Below are 21,547 nucleotides of genomic sequence, written 5' to 3'. Positions count from 1 at the left end.
ACTGTCCGGGGATGTTGGAGCACTCGGTACCGTCCAGGGCTGTCAGGGAGCTGTGCAGCCTGATTAAATGGGCTTTGATCAGAATTTCCATTTCTCGTGAGTGGGATGCACAAGACCTGTCTTAGCTAATGCATAAGCATAGAGAAGGGTCAGAGGAAAAAAGGCTTTTTCCTTTCAAATCCTTTCTCCTTCCTCATGCATTTTCATAGAAGCCACAGATACAAGGACAATTGGAAACCTCAAGCTGCCTTGATTTTTCATCCAGAGCTGTAGTGATAGGACAAGGAGTAATGGGTCGAATTAAAAGAGGAAAAATTTAGGGTAAACATTAAGAAGAAATTTTCAACTGTGAGGGTGGTGAGACACTGGAACAGGTTCCCCAGGGAGGTTGTGGCTGCCCTAATCCTGTCAGTGTTCAAAGCCAGGTTGGATGGGGCTCTGAGGAACCTGGTCTAGTGGAAGGTGTCTCTGCCCCTGGCAGGGCAGGTTGGCACTAGATGATCTTTAAGGCCCATTCCAACCCCTTAACATTCTGTGATTGTACCATTTTTACTAAATAAAGAAATTATTACTAAATTGAAAGCAATGTTAGCCCCTCTGAAACTGGGACATTTCCCACCCCATCCCTTGTGGGAATTAAATGCATGTTCCAGGACAGAACCGAGATGAGCTTGTGAGCCTGTTGGCATCTGCCACGCTGCAATTTCCCACCAGTGTCTGCCTCCCGCTGGGGCTGCTGGGGCTCAGCCTTTGCAGGAACCTAATTTGTCCATGGCTTAAGCCCCTGGAAGCCTTTCTATTGTTTCTGAAGGGATTTGGATCAGACCACAACAGTATTGCACAGGAATCTTCCTAAGCAATGCCCCAGCTAACAAAGCCAGAAATGTTGCCAGATTGCTAAAGGATTGTATTACAAAATCCATGGACATGGACAAAGTGCATGTTTTAATCACATACTGAGAGGTGTTACTCTGACCTAGTAAGTCTCCCCACAGCAAATAATAGAGGTCAGGGTTTAAAATGTGAAAACATTTGAAGATGGCTGAATCACAGTAATTTGGACTTGTCTGAATCATTTCACTCCTCAACTAAGTATAAAACTGTTGAATGTAAATAACAGTATGTGATTTTAAATGAAAAACAATGTAAATCAAGCACATCAGAGTACTAGATAAATCCCAGTAATATATATGAAGATACTCATTTATATGAGGTGTAATTTCAAGAAATGAACAACTCAAAGCACTATTTATGGAAATGGAACTCCCCGACCTCCCAAAGTCCTTTCAACTTCATTTAATATTTTCATCTGTAAAGACGATCTTAAATGTATTTTTGCAGTACAGGCTTCAGGATCAGAGGTGATGCTGTAGTACATACTTATATTGCTTTAAGGACATGTGGGTTAAATGGAACCCATTAAATGGATTTTCAGGTTTAAATACATGCATTTACTGGCATATTTTGCAGATGTTATTTGGGCATGTGAGTGCAGTCATGGATATCTGCAAATTACTTTGTGCATGAACACTTCCAGGTTGTAAACATTACAGAAATCCTAGTATTAGTAAGGTGTATCACATCAAATGAGTATGTTTTACATTTGTTTTTCAGAAAACTTATTTCTGTTAGGACTCCTACTTTTGATTTCAGTTCTATTTAAAAAAGGTAAATCCAAAACTGGATTATCAGGCATATGGGATGCAGGATGATGACATCTACTGGATATATTTCATTTTGCAATTTGCACTACCTAGCTTCAAATTCAGCGTGGTTACACACACAAACATCTGCTGAAATCACTTCAGTTATAGACACAAATGCAGGAAAATTTGGCATATAATTTCGAGAGATAAATGCAGTCTCAACTTCTTTGTATATTTGGGGGTTAAACACTATTCCCAGTACATTTCTATAAATACACCAAAAAAAAAATTTCTTTGGTTGAGGAATTCTTCAATTCCTCATTCCTAACAAACATACAAGTTAAGAAGAAAGCTGCTTTATTTGTCTGTATAGATGAATTGTTAAGGGGGAATAGTCCTGGCTCCAGATGAAGGTTGTTCCCCAGAGTATCACTGGGACTGGGTGTACCTGCCCTGAGTTGGTGTCAGGTGTCAGGCCCACACCCAGGACACGGCAGCACAAAAGAACAAGCCCTAGGGAGCTGTTTCGTAATAAATAAGAACGTAAGATTCAAAAATATTTCTGGAATAATTAATACACCTCATGTACGAGGCTGAGTCAGACAGACGCCGATCAGTCTATTTCAATAACAAGTCACTGGAATTCTTTGATGTTCTTTATGGTATGTGGGAGAAGCTTGGGTTTTACTCTGTCATGTAAAAATGATTGTTGAGGTATTTTTGATAGTTTGGAGTGATCAAAATTCATATGATTGTTTTTCAAAAACTGTTAGCATTTTTTCATCTGAGATTTTTAGAAAAAGAGGAACTGCCTAAATGCAAATTATCAGCTGTATGATTCACATGCCTTGAATTAACTGGACATAAGGGAATTTTTATTATCTTCTGGAATGGTGGAACAGCCTATTTTCTATATTAGTCTGCCAAGACCATGCTTAGGGGCTGTGCCTATATATTATCACCAAATCTAAACCCACTTTTTAGGAAAACTACTTTAGATTTCTTAAAACTCCCCCATTTGCTTAAATGCTCTCATGATCGCTTTGAGCCAAAGGCTTTATGGGATTAATGCTTACATCAGATAGTGAAAAATCACATGATCTTGCAAAAGTCACATTTTTATAATTAAAATAATAAAAATGCAGGGAAGGTTTTAAGAGGATTAGCTTTTTCTTTTTTTTTTCCTAATGATGAGATCCTGAAAAACTAAATGCACATGATACCTTTGCCTTGAAACACCCTGTGTAAATTTAGCCTGATTCGGTAACAGTAATTTTTGTAAGAATGAAAACAGTTGTCTCCTAAGAAAAACAGTGCAAATGCGCATGTCAAAACTGTGTTTTAGTTTGCAATGTATGTAGCAATCCATTAACTATCCCCAAATTTCATTTCTCCTTTCCAGAGACCTTTTGCAGTGGATTCTCTGATATTGGATTGCAATCCTCGTACAAGAATAAAGCTCTGTACAATCTACCCTTCTTTTTGTTGTAAGTTTTTCATTGCGATCACTAAGGATATCTGTATTTTGGACTGAAACAAAAACCAAAGACTCATGAAAGGAACCTAATGTGGATTTTCTTCTCCTGGGATGATATTCTTGCATTAAATAGACTGCTCTGCATTTTTAAAAAGCCAAATATCAATGTTTTGTTAATGTGGGCTTTGGTGGACTGAGCTGCAGCTGTGCCTTGGTGAAGCAGCTCTGTGCCTCCTGCAGAGAACAGCCTGTACCCCAGCTCTGCCGGCTGCTGCAGCGTCCTGGTGCTGTTGGTGTGAGCACTGTTGGGACAGCAAAGTGCCCTCCCTGGCATAAAGATGCACAGCTCTCCTACATCTCTTGTGTTCAGTGTAGACAGCCTTGCATATGGGGCACTGCCAATGCAGTAATGGCAAAATATTGAAAGATGAGCACACATATTGCTGCTTAAAGTTCAATAGAAATGATTTACACTCATGTGAGTATTTTTAATACTATTATTATTGACAACACTAGTCTTTACCCAAGAGTAGTTTATATCTGTGTCTTCTTCTGAAGAGAAAAAAGCAAATCAAAGTAATATTTTAAAAGCTAAGATAAAACCTGTAAATATAGTTATTGACCTAATGATCTTGTGAATATATTAAGAATTTCCCTACAAAAATTCATGTGGTTAAGATTAGTTATTAAGTTTCGGCTTTACTCTTTCTCTACATCTAAATGCCATGGGCTTAGATAGCATGTCTTAAAAGATGCTAATAAAGCAGAAAGAGATTTACTTATAGTTAACATGTAGCAAACCAAATTGTAATAACTTGTTTGTGTGAAGGATTGATTTTGATTTCTCATCTGCATCATGTGACAATATCTGTTACATGAGCACTGCATCAGGCTCTGGGGTCTGCAACACAGGAATGACATGGACCTGGTGGAACAAGTCCAGAGGAGGCCACCAAGATGATCTAAGGAATGGAGCACCTCTCCTGTGAGGAAAGCTTGAGGGAGTTGGTTTTGTTCAGTCTGGAAAAGAGAAGGCTTTGGGGTGGCCTGATTGTGGCTTTCCAGTACTTGAAGGGAATTACAGAAAGATGGAGAGGGACTTCTTGAAAGGGCATCCAGTGACAGGACAAAGAGGAATGGCTTCAATCTGAAAGAAGGTAGGTTTAGATCAGATAGCAGGAAGAAGTTCTCTGCTGTGAGGGTGGTGAGGCACTGACACAAGTTGCCCAGAGAAATTGTGGATACCCCATCCCTGGAAGTGTTTAAGGCCAAGTTGGTTGGGGATCTGAGCAACCTGGTCTAGTGAAAGGTACCCCTGCTTGCAGCAGGGGGTTTGGAACTTGCATGAGCTTAAAGGTCCCTTCCAACTCAGACCATTCTATGATCCCATGACTCTGTGACTCTGTTCCCCTTAGTGGAGCTTGGTGTTATTATGCATTATTATTTGAAGAGAATGCTCACTTGGAAAGTCTGAAGCACCCAAAGATTTTTCTGGCTTGACAAAGCAAGGCAGGTGCTGGAGAGTCAAAGCATATGGACAAGCCTTGGGTCATTGCTGGCAGGAGACAAGAATAACCTACAAGGGCATCATCTGCATGAGGAGAACCTCTTAATTCTGTAATTTTCTCATAGTCCTTTAATGACAAGTTTTTCATTCCCTTTAAAGTAAATGGTTGCTAAGAAATGTGGTGACCTTGCTGGTTATGGCTTTACAATTTTCTACTGAACAAAACCGCGCAGATAAAAAGCCTTTGGCCTTTGCCTTCTGTGAAAATAAAAAAAGGGCTAAGAGAACGAAGTATATTAACAGTTGCTTGTTGGCACTGGCATTTGTCTCAGTTCCTAACTCTGACCAGCATACTTAGCAAGGAGACAAGAAAGAGAGAGGCAAGGAATATGCCTCAGGACTGCAGCCCCCTTGCTGCGTGTCTCCTGCTCCGGAAGGGATGTACTGGTGGACAGCTCCACTGGCTGCCAGCCAGGGCCCTGCCCAGCTCCTGCCCGAGGCACTGTGCTCCTCGGCTCCACATTCCCTCTCTGCCTGGCCTCTGGGAAATGCACCACTTAAGATCGCTCCTCCCAGATCCCTCCTGATCCTTCTTGTTGTTGTTCTTTTGTGTTCCAAGCACTACACGGAGAAATGTCTATCTTTCCTAAATCTCCACACACGCATTGCAGCTTCTGCTGCAGATATTTGCTTTCTTTCCCAGAGCTGCTGACTCTGTATTCCAGGCCTGGTTTGAAGACATAACTAAGCAAGCAGAAACCAAAAGAATCAAGATCCTTTTTTTTTTTTTTTTTTCCCATTTTTGCCATGTATTCCTTTGTCTCCTGCCATTGTTTTCGAGTGTTTGAGTGCATCTTGCTTGAGACAGGCAGTATTATGAGCTTGCCTGTTGTGTATCATCCCCTTTCTTAGTGGTTTTCCCAGCCCTCTAATCCTGTTATTAATCCATAGGAGAAAAGACAGCATGCTTTCCTACAAGTTGCATACTCAGTAAAAACAGGTCTAGAATGTTCAAGTAGTAAAATATTTTAAAAGTATCTCAGACCAGATGCTAGAAATTTGTCCTAGGAATTAATATTAATTATATTTCTAATATTTCTGTATTTTAATATTAGTTTCTGTTTTGTAGCTGTTCCTGACTATCACTTCTTGTAACAGAAGTTCAATATCTATTTGTTCAAAGAAAAATGTATCTGCTAAAACAGGCAGGAAGCTGGAACACCCTGACAGCTGGTGCAGCATATTTTTTCAATTGCCAGACAGCAGCTCAAAAATGGTATGCCTGAGAGGGAGAAATGGAAATGATTGTGATATTGTGTGGAGCACATGGAAAATCACATGCTGCCATCATAGCAGTTTTTCTGACCTCAGCCATGCTTTGTGTTAGGCAGCTGTAAATGTAAGAAAGAAAATGCAGATCTAGTGTTAATTTTTAAACATATTAATGAAAATTTTCCCTTTGAAACAACAAATTAAGTAACAGCTGTACATATAGAACCTTGCACTATATGTTGTTTTTTTGTAGCTAAGGAAATTAATTATGCATTACACTCAACATTTTTTCTCCTTACAAGGTGATATGTGGCTGTATGTGGGGAGTTTGTATCCCTGAAAGGCAAGATCTGCTTATTCTAATTCAATATCTGCTCAGATATTTAGTAACATCTGGAATGCAGGTATAGAACTCCTGATTTACAAAGTGAAATAACAGAAGGCAAGGCAAGTTCCTTTAATTTGGGGCTCGACATTCATTTTATCATTTGTGCTACTTGTTTTGTGGAAGACAGAAGTGGAGAGAAGCAGAATTTCACTGGGAACTGGCCATGCCACAGCAGAAAATGTGGTGTTCCTGAAAAACCCTGCCTTGTAGAGGAAATGTCATCTGTGAAACACCAGGCTCCTTGTCACCCCTGAGCTGAGCCTTGCCTGCCAGGCTTGCCTCTGCCTTGAGCTTCACGCTGCCATTCCAAGTCTCACTGAACTCCACTGTCAGTACAGAGCCTTGGCAGAAGAAATCACAGTGGAAAACCTCTGCTCTACTTTCTGAAGTCACATACAGGACAACCCTGCCCCTAGTTCCCCTGTCCTCTGCCTACGCAGTCCCAAACAGGAACTGTTTGCTAATCTGTGGGCTGCTAAATTTAGCTGGTTCTTGATAACTGAAAACAGCTCACACACTGGACTGTACTGCTGGTCACCAGCACCTGTAGCCAGATAACACCAGCTAGCTGATATAAAACTAGGTGCAAACAATGGACTCTCAGCTGCTCTCTATAGGAGCATTAAAATAATAGTAATAGTAATAGTAACACTAATAACTATTCATGTTGTTATTGTTATTACATACTGGAAAGAATAATTTTTATACTTTTGTCTGAAATGATATACCTCTCAGGATGATTTCAGTCTTCAGAAGAGTTGATCTGGGAGATATTTGTTCATAGACAACATGAGAGAGACAAAAGTAGAGAGAATGCAGAATTATACAGGAAACTAGATCTACCATGGCAGAAGATGTGATCTTCCTGAAAGATCCTCCCTGGCTGAGGAGGATATCAAGGTGAATATCAAACCCTAGCACTGGCTTTAACTACAGCCACATCAAATATTTGTGTTGGAACCTGACACCATATGAATTTTTGTTCAGCCTCACCTTCCACTGCAAGCTTAGTGTTTAATAACTATTAAACACTGTAATAGTTATTATAACTATTAAAGAAAACTGTAATTCCAGTTTTGATCAACACTAGTTTCCTATAAAAGCCACTGAAACTTGTGGTTTAAATGTAAAAGTAGCATAATAATAGAGACTTTAGGCCAAGTGTTTTCTTTAGGCTTTGAATAAATGAAGCTCAGGATATTTGCAGGTATGAAGACAGAAGCCAAATGCAAATCATTATGAATCAAGAAAGACAAATTTTGCACAGCTTGAAAGCTAAATTCTTCTTGATAGGGGAACTTTCCAAAGCAAAATTTCACTTCAAACTGCATGCTTGGCTGATTGTGCTAACAGCTGGGAAAGCCTGTGTGGTGTAGACACTTGAGAGTGCATTTCCAGCCAGCCGTGATGCTTGGTGGCCTGGCCAGAAGATGGCAAGCGTGTTTTGTGGGAGAAGAGAACTGTGCTGGGCACACAGGTGTACTGGTGGTGTAAGAATCAAACAATTCACAGTCAAGACTAGAAATGTTAACATTATTTATGTGATTCCTGTAATGCTTGAACTGTGAGATAAGAAAAGAGACAAAAGCTGCGATGATTTACAGCTGCATACGCACAGGGGGAGGGAGGAAGCGCTCGGGGAGAAAAATCCCTCTGACCCCACTGACATGGGATGTGCTCCTGAGAGATGCAGCAGGTGCTGGCCTTGCACCTCTGCTGCCCCACATTTAGTGTCTGGCTCTGTAAGAGCAGTTCTGAAACAGGCAAGGAAGAATCCCACACAAGTCATGAATAGTACCCAGCATCTCCTCCCAGCTCTGGGCTTTCTGACCCAGCATCTGCCCTCACAATGGGCAGAAGATGTCTTTCCTTGCCTTATGAAGTGGCAGTGAATTACAATCTTCAGTTAATTATTTGCTTTGTTCTGCTATTTCTTTCCTTCCTTCCATACCTTTGGCATGGGAGGGGCAAGGACAGACATGCAGTGAATTTAGATACTGCTTTACAGCCTGTCATTTCTCTCTCAGCTATCAAAGACTTGCAGTTCCTGAATCCTTTCCAGAATGGTACGCAGTCCTTTTACTTCCTTAGAAGTAGAATAATTCTGTCTAGTGTTTCAGGCACTGGTAACTGGATAAAGCTCTTTGTTTATCAACTCATTTTTGAGCTGGCTGGAAATGCAGATTGGAGAAAGCAAAATACCTGCTTTGCAGTAGGGGCTGAACATTCAGATTCTGCAAAGCTCCTATTCACTGACTTGGCATTCCCCACTGTGGAAATAGTCTCTGTAGGGAAGACTAAATTGAAGGGATACATTTACCACTTAGGGCAAAATGTCATGATGCTCATAATGCCTCTGAACTTACTGGAAATCATGTCAGAGTTTTGGAGCAGGACTGCAAGAAGTGTGACTTTCTAGACCAAGGAGCTTTGGGTGTAGTTGTAAGATACTCTGCTCTAGTAAAGAGCTGAATTGCTGACACTGATTTTCATTTATAGCCTTTAGCTATCTATCAGATATCCTGGGCCCAGGTCACTGGTTCTCCTAAGGGTCAGGACAGAGGTCTTGAACTTAATTACACTTTGTAATATGAACTGTCATAGGGACCAAAAGATTGGGTTGTAAAGAGATAGGGCAATATTACATAGATATTTGTCAAAGGTTTTAGGATACAACACCAGACATGCTGTATCACTGTGATCCAGCTGATTCAAAGGCACAGAATGTTTCTCACTGCTGTGGACTGTTTTAGGGGAGCTATTGGGGACCTCAGACAACGTTTTAGCCACAGAAGTGGCTGAACATGATGACTCAGATGGGTGGGTTTTGAGTATTGATAATGCTTGAAGTGGATTCCTCAGACCAGGCCTGAGGGGCTGCATCCACTCATGGACCAGAGAGAAAATGGATCCTCTGTAAAATGTTCCATTTTCTGTCATTGCATAGGGTGGGCTCAAACACTAATACTGTCCAAACACTCCAGTGACTTTGGACGCAGATGGATTCAATGATCCAACCTTTACGATTCTAGGATTCTGTGACTGCTTGCAGTGGAGCTAACGAGTGGAAAAGATTTTTTGGGAAAGAAGGCTGATGCAAACAAAACAGAACATACCACAAAGAGGAGAAATACTTTTTTCCCCATGCATTTCCATTATGGTTGACTTTTGCTAAGCTGATTTTCATATGCACATTTTGAGCAGCTAGGAATGTCATGAACAAGGAATGAAGCAGAAATTTTAGATGTTTCAGTAGTCAAAAGTGTGTGTGGAAATGATACAGGAAGGATAGATTTCTTCTGCTTGTTGAAAACACTGCAGCTTTGCCAGAAATTTCAAATACTCCTGACAAGGATGATGTTATATATGAGGCTGAGGAAGAAGGAGTTACCCTCTCATCTCCATTTTTTTCATTTAAGATAAGATGTATTTCTGCTAGTTAAAAGCATTGCAGCCTTCAAATGAAAACATATCTATACACCAGTTGATTTTTTGAGGACAAAATGACCAGTGGTGATAACATTCTCTGCATTTCTTCTGAGGGTAGGAAAAAAGTGCATGGCATAATATGCACCAAAAGATTATTCAATTAAGTATTACAGAAAGCTTTCCATCTCCAAAGGCAGCTCAGCACAGTGATGAACTTCCTAGTGAGCTGTGGAAATTCTACTATTGATGGTTTTTATACGAGGAGGGCAGGGAAATGGCAATGAAGATTTATTTTTATGCCTCCTATCAGTGTATTGATTCACAGAACATTCATAATTAATTTCTATTTAGTAAATGATGGAGTGTTTCTAACGTTTGTATTGTGTCACTGTGATGTGCTCTATTCTATTCTATTCTATTCTATTCTATTCTATTCTATTCTATTCTATTCTATTCTATTCTATTCTGTTTAGCTGCACAGCATCTCTTCAAGGGGCATTTAAAAGGCCTCCTGCTGGGAAAAAAAATCTGGAAGGAAAAAATACTTCTCTTCTGCTGGCTTGGCAGTTCCTCTGTCCAGCTCAGTATTTCCATACAAGCCATGTGCCAGGACTGCTTTTGAAGAAATGTTCCTGGAATTGCACCTTTAGTTTTGTCTGGCATGACAATTCTTACAAAAGGATTTATTTGCACTGTCAGAAAAAAAATATGGTGTATTCTCCTTTCTGAGAGACAAATTCTTAGTCTCTACACAGGATCTTATTAAACAGCTCAGAGATGTGAGAAACCTTTGCAAAGTTGCAGTGGATGATCCCCAGATGTTTTGGTCAGGGTGTCCACAGTGCTACTATGAGTCACTGTCTCTCTGCTCACTCATCTCTGAAATCCTTCCAAGAGGAGATAAAGTGGAGGGCTCACAGTGGCTTTAGCAGGATTTGGATCAGGCCATCTGGCTAAACTTTCTTGATCTGTTTGAACCAATGGACTTCTGTGTCACCGGTGAAATGGGTGGTCCCTGGTTTAATCCTTGTCCTCCCTTCATCCCAGCAGGGAGCTTTATGTGGCTTCACAATGAACCAGACTATGGACTAAGCATCCTTTTTTCCCAGCCCCAGATTGGTTCCCTGATTTGCATTATCCCATGAACACACGATTGCAATTCCGGCCTGAGGAAGCAGATGGGATCACACACAAAAAGCAGGGATAAGGACAGATCCACCTGTGCCAGATCTACCTCACTGAATATGGGTGAACATCCTTTGAAAACCTGTTTGTACTTTTTCATTATCAGTGTCCCAAAACCTTGCAGTTCACATATGGTAAAGATTGTAACTATAGGAACTAAGAGCTTTAGTAGCATTATCTTTCCTTGACTGGATAGAATATCTCTTGGGAGTCAGAATTGGCCTTTTAGAAAAAGAAACTATCAAAATAAATTTAAACCAACAAACAAAAAACCAAAACAAAAAAACAAAACCAAAAAACAAACAACCCTGAAAACTCTCTTTGGTGAGGCTCTTCACAGGAAAAAATAAGTGTCATATGGTCCGACTGGCTCCAACTCCTAACCAAACAGGCCTGTGATAATTGTGGGAGGGAGGAGAAAGCCATGGAAAGAGCTTAGTACATTAGACCTCAGAGTAATGCTCCTGACTATCCAGGGCTGAGTGGACCACCCCATTATTATTCTGTCTCTTGCTGCAGATTTTTGTAGCACTTTGGTCTTTTTTTTTTTTTTTTTTTTTTTTTTTTCCCTAAGCCATTTTAAAAATAGAAACTGTCATAACTGGAATGCTTTTCTTCTTGTGTTGGAAGACAACAAATTACAAATGTGCCACTGGGAAATGATGCATAGGTATGTGTGTTTATGAACTTCACATTTTTCAAAGCCAAATTAATCTCTAGAAAATATGAAATAATTGTGTCTGTTGCCCAAAGTCTGTTATACAGGGACAACCTATAATGCTGATATCATTCCATCTTTGATAAACATTCTTAGAGACATTTTGAACCACCCATTCCTGTTCCCACCAAGTTAAGTTGCTAGATTTAATCAATATTTCATTTCTGTCAAGATTTTTATCTCAGCAACCAGCCTAATATACTAGTTTTACCTTTTCTTCTTTTAGATTTTGTGTATTGCAATAACAGCCAAGATTTACATAATGGAATAACATTTAGCCATAAGGACAAATTGTCAGCTATTCTCAGATTGTTAAGCTCAGTGGAATGAAGGAAACCAGCTGAGTCTATGACAAATGGGGAAAGTTTCTCCAGAAACTTTTGGCGTTAGTTCTGTTCAATGACACAAAAATCAACCAGAAGTGTCTAAATTGAAATGTTTTTCTTTGACTCTCAAGAAAAAATTATTAGAACTACAGCTGTTTACCTCGTTTCTTCTACTAACAGCAGGCATTGCATTAATAACAGTGATTTGTATAAATTCCAGCAATACTGTGGCATGCACTGCATGTTCTGCAATCAGTGCATTTTAAGTTCATTTCAGATTAAATGTACCTGGAGGTGATTTCACCTTAGCCGATGAAAATTGACTGATCTGAGGGATAGAATTTGAAGCTCTTTTATTTGAAATGAAGCCTGACAGGACTTTATGTTTCTAATATAAACATTATAGAGACAGGTGACAAGCATTACTTAAGCAAGATACAAATATGTGCATAACAGAAGCTGGTTTTCTTACCTGTAGCAGTTTTGAGCTCTCAATGCTTGTGCTGTCCAATGGAAACTCCACAGCTTTCAGTAGACTTCTTTGTTTTCTGAAAAATCTCCTACTACAAGCCCTCCTTCTTTTGTTGCGTTTGTCATTCCAGTCACTATCAAATCTTAACAGCTCTTTTAAAGGAAGGAATCCAAAATATACATGTATTATACCATATAATATACTCAGATTTGAAAGCATTTTCTTTTGCAGCTCCCATATTTCCCTGTGCTCTTTCTCATTATTCTTAACATAACTACACTTTTAAAATATATTGTGTGCAGCATGTCTTTCTGTGAGATCCAAGATGCACATTGTGAGCTCTCTGACAGTTACAAAAGGCAACAGAGTGGGGAATTACAGGTCATCTAAACCTGGCTGGGATAAAAGTGTTAACCAGTAGCACATAGAGAACATTCCTGGGTTGGACTAGGGGGATTAAACAACATGAGCTGATTATGCTAATTTTCTTCATCTCCTAATGTCTTTGGATTTCTTCACTGAAGTTGAAAGAAAAATTCCCAGTGATTTATGTGTAGAGATACTTCACCCTTAATTTCCCAGAAGGATATCTGCTTTATATGATAAATACAAGATAGGTATGAATTTGTTCTCTACTCAGCCAAACACTTTGTTTGCAAGAATTCAGAATACAGCAGGAAATGGTGGGTTACACAGACCTGGTTTTCATGCTAATCAACCACTGTGACAAAGGTTAATATACTGTTACTTTTGCTAGCACCAAATGCCTGGCAGCTTTTCACTATGATGTGAGAGCAGCAATGTGAGTAATTTACTTTCATTGGCTGCACATTTTCTCATTCAGGCTGTTTTCAAACTGTAGTTCTCACATTACTTAAGAAATTAACTACATGAAACCTCTTGTTCTCACTTCTCTGTTCCCAAAATGTAATATTCCACCAGACAAGCCCATTAAGTCCCCATTTTGGGACACATTATCACCTCTGCTGCCGTGTACACAGAGAGGTGTATAGAGCAAGGACCAATTTGCTGTTTTCTAAATGTTCCCCACTTCCATATGTGCTTAGACATCAATAGAGATGGCAAATAAGGAATGAAATAAGCTGAACTGTAACTGGGAAGAGAAAGAAAGCCTTCCTTCCTTTCCTATTAGCTGCTTTGTACCATGTCTTCAATGTAAAGCTTAAGCAAGCAGTTACAGCAAGATATGGGAGCCAGCAGATTTTTAGGATTAATTTATCCCATAATGGACTGTTCAAAGTAAATGCTGATCCTCTCCTAATAACTTTAAGAAGACGTGGTCCCATATCCTAGTGCAATGTATGACATCTTAGTCTCTTAAAATAATGACAACTTTACAACTGAATTCACTGGGGCAGGTTCTTGTGTTAATGCCTCCATTCCTACCACTTGTTTTGCCTGCTGGAGCCAGTTCCAGGATGGTGTGTATTTTCTGGAAAGGTGTTCTCCTGCAGCTCTGACTCTTGCTGGTGCAATGTGGTTCCATGTCAACTGATGCATGTGAGCCTTCAGAGCCCTGCTCCTCTTCTCCACAGAATAATGGTTGCACACAGATCTCTGTCAGGGGATGTTTAGGTTGGATATCAGGAAGGCTCTTCACCCAGAGGGTGGCTGGGTACTGGAACAGGCTCCTTTGGTCACAACATCAAGCTTGTCTGAGTTCAAGAAGCCTTTGGACAATATCCTCAGGCACATTGTGGGACTCCTCAGGTTGTCCTATGCAGGGCCAGGAGCTGGACACAGTGATCCTTGTGGGTTCTTTCCAACTCAGGATAATCTATGATTCTAATGCCTCTCATCCATTGTCAACTTGTCAGGTGTTGCAAAAACTGTGATGGCTGAGAATTGTTAACATGGGAGAAAACCAAGCTCCTACTGAGGTTTTACTTGCTTTTAAAGTAAAACAAAGGCATGGGAACATGTCCAGTGGCTCCCAAGTGGGGATACTGAGGCTGCAAGGTGCTGTCTCCAGCTGCTAATGGGTGCAGGTACAGGGACAGCTCTCTGCAGCTGCACCAACTGTGTGGGCTTTGGAGGCTGGGGAGAAAACACAGGTGAGAGTTGTGTCATGAGCTGTGTCCTCACTGGCCTGTTGGATGGCTTCTGAAGAGCAGAGTCACCTGCCTGCACTGGTCTCCTTTAGGTATGTCCCACACAAGCTTCTGCATCTTCTTAGACCTTGTCCAGCCTCTCTGACTCAGCTGCTGCAGGCTTGGACTGGGATCTAAAAGACCTCCAGCTGGAATGCTCCTTGCTCCTGTTTCTCCAGTGCCCATCCAGGATCAGAACTGAAGTAATTGTACACAACAGCCTCAGCCTCCTGAGATGGCTGAACAAGGAGGTTGGTCTTTCTCCCCTCTAACACATGGCTGACCTTAACACCGAGGGTAAAATTATTAGAGAAAATCACCTGACAGCTTCACCTGTGCCTCTTTATGTATATTATCCTCTTTAATGTAATGTATTTCAGTTCCTCTGTTGCTTTCCCAGAAACAAACCACTTTATCAGTAAGAATAAATTTGTATAAAATCCCAAGTTTTCAGACTGATTTTAAACCATCTGAGTTGCTAATATGATGTGGACATGATTTGGACACAAACTTCATTGCTGATAATAGAAAAGAAATTCTTAGTGGACTAATTTAGTATGGGATATTTCTGTCAGTAAACAAGCAGGAGAACATTCCACCAATTTATAATTTGTAAAACTGAATGTCTACAGCAAAGGCTGAGAAAACTGCTTTCTCCTTTCCCTCTAAGGCTGTCCTAAAAACTAACAGAACTATGATAAAAAGGAACAGTCTCATTTTTTTATATAACCAAAATTCCTCTTCTGGGATTGAATTCAGCTGAGGTGCTAACTAATTCCTCCATAACATCAAAAATTAAGTCTGAACAACTGCATTTTAGTGGGATCTTTCTGACTCTGATGAGAGAACACACACAAAAAAAAAAAAAAAAAAAAAAAAAAAATCAGCAGTGTCAGTCCAAGGGTTGAATATATTCCAGGGCAAGAAAATTTAGAAAGTAGCAAGTGTGAATCCACCACAAAGTACAAAAACTTCAGAGATTCATAATAACTAATCAAATATGCATAAAGGTATATGATTCCTTTCAGCCCACCATGCACAGTAAAGTGATAATTTTAAAATTAAGAATCTTTTAAGACAGTTAATGGTAAAGATACCATGTATCTTCACAGGAAAAATATTGACAGTAGGTTTCACTCCCCCTCATCATTTTCCCTCCTCCAGAACCAGCAGAAATAACATGAAATGTCAAGCACAACATCAAAATAATTCAAAGGTGATTTGCTGTTCCTAAAACATTTGTAGCCACATAAACCATCAATTTACATATTAGTGCCCGCACATGTGTCTGGCTGACTGTGAATGCAAGCCAAAGCATATTCCTAAATCCAGCTGTTTCTCTTATTGCTGCTGGCCAGAAGTGTGAGTGGAGGGAATCGTCAGAGAAAGGCCCTGGTGTGCTGGTGGAGTTGCTTCATTAAGATTCAATACTGAGGCTTGAATTGTGAGAATGAAAAGATAAATAAAATGGCAAAAAACAAAATAATTGGCAAAGTCAATGAATGCAGGAAGAAGGGGGAAAGGAAGCTAATGGGGCTTCCTGCAAGGTTGTGAAGCTGAGAATGAGAAACATTATATTAATGAAGTTGATGGTGAAAAGGAAGTGCTCAAAAAGGAAGAAACAAATGACACCCAGTTTAGCAAGTGTGGGTGGCAGGAAGAACAGTGACACCATTAGTCACAGATAAAATAAGTGAGGGGACAGGAATGTTAAGAAAGATGCTGAGTTCAAACACTACCGCACTGTGACTATGCAGTTGTGTAAAAACCAGTCAGTGAAAGGATCTTCTTGAATGTCAAGGAGAGATAACTGTCTTCATTCATAAACTTCAGAGGTTTTGGAAAAAAGTTTCCCTATTGCTTACACATGCAAGATGGAGTTATATAGCAGGAACAGATGAATCTGGGATAAGATCAAAGAAAAGGGAGTATGAGTAAATATTATATTATATTGTACTGAAGAATAGAGTAGAATAGAGCAGAGTAAAATAGGGTAGGCAGTTTTGGTTGGAAGGGACCTACAGTGTTCATCTAGTCCAGCTGCCTGACCACTTCAGGGCAGACCAGGAGTTAAGGCATGCTGACAGGTTTGGGGCATTGGCTACCTCCCCAGAAAGCCTGTTCCAGTGTTTGACCACTTTCTTGGTATAGAAGTGCTTCTAATATCCAATCTATTCCTACCGTGAGGCAGCTTTGAACCACTCCCATGCACCCTACCACTGGATCCCAGGGGGAGAAGCTCAGCACCTCCCTCACCCCTGCCCCTCCTCAGGAAGCTGTCATGGAGCAATGAGGTTGCCCCTCAGCCTCCACTTCTCCAAACCAGACAAACCCAGAGCACTCAGCCGTTCATCACAGGACATGCCCTCCAGCCCTTCCACCAACTTTGTTGCTCTCTTTCGGATACATCCAAGGACCTTCACATCTTTCTTCACTGGTGGGTCCCAGCACTGCACACAGAGCTCCAGCTGAGGCTGCACCAAGGCTGAACACAGCAGGATAATCACCTCATTTTCCTGGCTGGTCGTGCTGTGTTTGTGACAGGATGGGGATTGCCCTCTTGGCAGCCAGGGCACACTGCTGGCTCCTTTTGAACTGCTGCTGAACAGCACCCCTGGATCCCTTTCTTCAGAGCTGATCTCCCAGTCTATACTTGTGCCTGGTGTTATTCCACCCTAGGTGCAGAATCTTGCATTTGGATTTGTTCATTTCCATTGCACTGCAATTATAGTATATCATATAATATCAATATATTTTTGCTGGACAAGATAATCAAGTATCTGGCTGGTATAGACTAATTTGGTATGACAATTCTCTTGGGATCTAGAAGAAATTTTTTTAATTAATGTAACTGATTTTTCATTGAAATTACTTCTAATTTTGCAAGTTTGTCAAGTAATGCAAACTTTCAAGTTTGCTATTTTGAATGATTGCATAAAGGTCTAGATGTTTAATGGCCAAATGTTGCTTTAATTTGAAATTAAAGAGGAATACAGAGACAGGCTACTTGGGAAACAAAATTTGACAAACAGTTTTGAGCTTGTGCTTCTTTAGCTGTAGTGAAATGCCAGTATCAGCATGTAGAAACATTTGCTCCTTGTAAAATAATACAGATTTCTCCCTCATTTGTTGAGGATATGATCTTCCAAGCTTCATGGTCTACAAATAATATCACATGACTACAGAATAATAACCCAGTGGAAAATAGTTTAAGAGTTAAGAACACATGTTCATTGTCCCAAAATCTCCCTCATTAATATCACAGGCATAACATATGACAGATAAAAAAAAAAGATTTTTAAAGTAAATGGGGAAGAGAAGAGGGGATTCTCCGAACTCATCAAAAGGGCTGGCTATGCATGTCACTGTTAGGCATGCTGCACCCTTTTGGTTTGTGAGGACGTGTTTTCTTTGGACAGGGCTGACAGATTTTGTGTGCTGAAAAACACAGAAGGTGCTCCTCCTTTGTCTGTATTTGTCTTGCATGGGATTAATTTTGTGTACTCCGCAATGGAAACCATAAGGACTCCAAAAATGAATGAAATCACTAAAACACATTCTTCTCGGTCACCGTTTCCCCTGAACTCTGCTTTCCCCTGCTAGGCTCTGCATGAGAGCTGTCCTTTATAGCCTCCAGAAAGAGCTGTGCTGCAACCTGTTTCACTTCTGAGGAAAACCCCACTGAGCTGTAGTTGGGTGGCTGCCTGAGGATGGGCTTTAGAACTAAATTTGCTACAGGATTCTGAGTAACCAGGTGAGATGGGTGATTTCAGCGAAGAGGTAGAGATCACATTGCTAACAAGACCACTCTCAGCATGCACAGAGAATGTCTGCATGACCAGAACAATTTGACGCTCTTTAAGGGTGGTAAAAAGGACTTTATGTGAGTTGATCATTGTCTTAGGAAGGAGTTTAATTGGTAAATACATAAGATATATATTTATATATATAAATAAGATAAAAGATGTGCATAGTGTAGTAATATTCCTTACTAACCTACATAATTTATATTGATACATAGTTTCAAACACACTTAAATAATGGAAATACTTTGAAATCTACCCAAAACAAGATACTGTATGTTTGTGCTCAACATCTTTATTTGCTATTACAGAGAGATGATGGTCTCTAGTGAACTCTGTATAAGACTGGAACAAAGCTGAGGCTTCAGGGTAGATATAATTGCTACTATTAACTTTTAAAACCTATTGCACACTAGGAAGGTGCTTTGTCAATTTTAAACTCAGTTGGGGCTATTGGATGGACAAAGCTTTAGTGCCTTGGACTCTTTTTATTGACTTTTTGACAGCCATTTTTAGAAGGCTTTAAAGCCAATTCAGACTGCTTGGCACATGACCTACAATGGGACTTCAATGGCTTTGAAAGCAAGATTAACTTGTCCCAGTGCGGGCTGTATGCCTGTGTCAGATCACACAAGGTAAGCCTGCATCACAGATCACAGTGCAAATCTACAGCTACGGGCTCTGGCTGTTGGAAGGGCTGGATGGCCTTGGGCACTGCTGGGCACAGCCCCCCGCTGCAGAGAGCAGCTCATCTGCCCCTCCAGCAGCTGCGGCTGGGAAAGGGCTCTAGGATGCCGCTGGCAAACAGACCACAGCACCCAGCAGGCAGAGCAGGAGCCAGCAATGGCACTGCACAGCAAGCTCCTGACTCAGCACTGCCACAGCAGAGGATGATGAGAGGGAATCCAATGAGTCAAGCCTCACATGCAGTAGATGCAACTGGGCAGGTCTAAAATCACTGATTCACTGTGATGTGTAAAATAAAAATAAAATAAAGTGGAAAGTAAAATAAAGTGGAAGTACCTTCTTCCAGAGAGAATGAATCCACTGGTGTTTATCTGCCCCTTCAGAAGTATAAAGTGCTATACAAACATGCTGCCAGAATGGCAGGAGGAGAATTTGTGACTGTGACTCCTTGATTGCTGTGTATTCTTGTCACTACCATTTCATAATGGTTTGGTATCAAGGTTATCGATAGGATGGTCTGTGCCAGACTCCTTTGGCACAAAGCTCTCCAAGTCAGGGCACTATTCTCTTATTTCCTCATAATATTTGCAGCAGCTGTAGCAAGGAAACCTCTGTGGAGACTTTGAACTAGTAAAACAAACAAAAACCCATGGCTTGTAATTTAATCCACACAGATGATTATGTATTAAATATTCATGCATATGTGTATATTCTCCCATACTTCAGCCTACAGAATTTTACCTATTTGGCATTAATTCTATACTTCTGTGTAACTGGAACTTACAGAACATCTTTCTATATACTGAGCCAAGTTTTCCCTTTTTCATTTTATTATTATAAAGGAATCCTACATAGGCTGTAATTTTATTTTTTTTTTTATTGTTAAGTCTTCTATTGAGCAATTCCCTTCCTGATGATTTGCTGAGAACATGACGGAAAAAGAGAAGTTTCAGTCAGATTTTCCAAAACAAGACAGAACACGCCCAGAGGTAAAGTGCATGCACAAGTAGAATTTGAAACACGTTCTGTAACATACTTTGGGCATAGTTTCATATTCTAGATGAGAAATGCAATTTTCTATATAATCTTGCCTGCTTGTGCTTCAGTTGCACAGAGCTCTTGTAAGAGTTCATGGAGATTTCATTAGCTCTGTCTTAAATCTGTATTTTAGATTAAACATACCCAGAAATCCATTAACATGGAAAGTTTCATTATATAGACAGTTTAGAAGTCTGGCACAGTTTGTTCAAAACACTCCTAAAATCTTAATTTATTCATTTGACTATAAACAATATTTATAAATACAGATGTAAAGTCAAAATTGGCACATGGCACAATCTACTCTCTAAGTACCTCTGACATTCAAATTAGAGTACACATAGCCCTAAATTTCCAGTGTCTCACTGTCTGATCTTTGATGTGCTGAGGATCCCCCTAATGTCATTTAATTTGATGAGGTAAGCAAACCTAAAAGCTATGTGCAAGCAGTTTCAATCACCCTTCCATAGAGTAAAACTCTGATCTGGGCAATCATTAATAGTTTTAATGATTCTCATGATAACAAGTGGGGCTTTTGAGAGCTCAAGTTTAAAGTTTACACAATAGTTCCTTTTTTATTGTTGTTTCTTCATGTAAATTTCTTGTCATTGTGACTATCATAAAAACCTTTAGAACATTGACAGAATGTACTTTAAAAGCCTCAAACTCCCCAAGAATTATAAAAGTGGGAGCATAACCTAAATGGTGTTTTGTAAAGATGCAGCAGTACAACTTTGTAAGGGAACTTCTGACTTAGGTGCAGTCTGTAGTCTCATTTTAAAGTGATCAGTGTCTTCCATTTAGTGAATGTAAGCAAGAGCTATAGGTAAGCGGAAAATGAGACAGGACTGGAATAAAAAACCACAGAACAATTTTGATGCTAATTCTCTGAAGCAATTCCCAGTTTATAGATGTGTTAAAAAATGTTTTTCTTGTATTCTACTGCCAAAATCAAGTATCTGTGTTTATAAATCTCTCTGGCCAGCCACACTTTGGTAATGAAAATACACAACCATGGAAGCAACAACGTCAACTTTTTGTACTGTGGAAAACCAAAGGCAATTTCCACTGTTGGGAAACTGACATTCTTCTGTTCTGAAACTCTTCACGTGCATTTTATGGTGTCTGATATACAGTGTCAATTTAACGAAAAATGACCTTTTCTATTACTAGATCTCAGATTGCATATTCTAAAAAAATCATCTCATATCCTGGTTCTATGGGTTATGTGCAATGTTAAACTGCAAAGATTCAAATCAGAAGCTTATTTGTTTCTGTGCCTTGGGAAGTATTTACTTAAAAGTGAGTATATCTTTGTGTATATTACCTCTTCCTCTTTGCAGCTCATAGAACTGCAAAGAGGAAGAGGTAATATACACAAAGAACACAAGTGCATTTTTTGTCATATATTTTTAAGAGTTTGTTCTTTCTTCATATAATCACACAATTATCTCGCATTGGGAGGGACAGAAATCAGGAACATTTGTG

This window comes from Vidua macroura, chromosome 1, assembly GCF_024509145.1.
Source record: "Vidua macroura isolate BioBank_ID:100142 chromosome 1, ASM2450914v1, whole genome shotgun sequence".
NCBI lineage: Eukaryota > Metazoa > Chordata > Aves > Passeriformes > Viduidae > Vidua > Vidua macroura.
The sequence above is the reverse complement of the archived record's forward strand: the minus strand, read 5'-3'. Positions refer to the sequence as shown.